The sequence below is a fragment of the Myotis davidii genome, unplaced genomic scaffold, assembly GCF_000327345.1.
Source record: "Myotis davidii unplaced genomic scaffold, ASM32734v1 scaffold333, whole genome shotgun sequence".
NCBI lineage: Eukaryota > Metazoa > Chordata > Mammalia > Chiroptera > Vespertilionidae > Myotis > Myotis davidii.
In genome coordinates, this window is record NW_006285266.1 from 17,303 (window position 1) to 17,956 (window position 654).

The following is a 654-nucleotide window of genomic DNA, read 5'->3' on the forward strand; positions in this document are numbered from 1 at the left end:
GTCTCTCTCTCTGTCTCTCCCTCTGTCAGTCTCTCCCTCTGTCTCTCTCTGTCTGTCTCTCCCGCTGTCTCTCTCTCCGTCTGTCTGTCTCTCCCTCTCTATCTGCCTGTCTCTCCCTCTCTGTCCGTCTGTACCTCTCCCCTGTGTCTCTCCTTGTCTTAACCTGGAGGATCAGGGAGGGCCAGGCTGCTCTGCTCTTTCCCGGGTGATCCATGCTCCAAGTCACCAGAAGGTTCCCAGCTGCCCCGTGAGGAAGGAGTGAGAGGAATGGGGCCCATCCCAACCCTCCATGACAGGGTGGCCGAGGCCAGTGGTCCTGGTGCTGGGACACCCTGGAGTCCCCCGGGCCGGCTGGTGCACCCACCTCTGGGGGCGACTCTGGGGACCACACCAGGCAGCCATGGACAGCGACTGCCCACACCCACACCTGCAGCTCCGTGAGCTGCACAGAGAGTCCCTCGTGCCCAGAGCCCGAGGAGCCGGTGCTGCCCCCGGGCCCACCTCCCGGTCCAGGACGGCAGGGCAGGGCGGGCGGCAGGACACGCACCCCAAGGCGAGGTGGCGGGGAGCCGGGCGGGCCTGTGTGACACCAGGTGCTGTGACTCCTCAGAGTGACAAGGACAATGGCTGTGCCCGGCTCCTGTCTCAGACGCA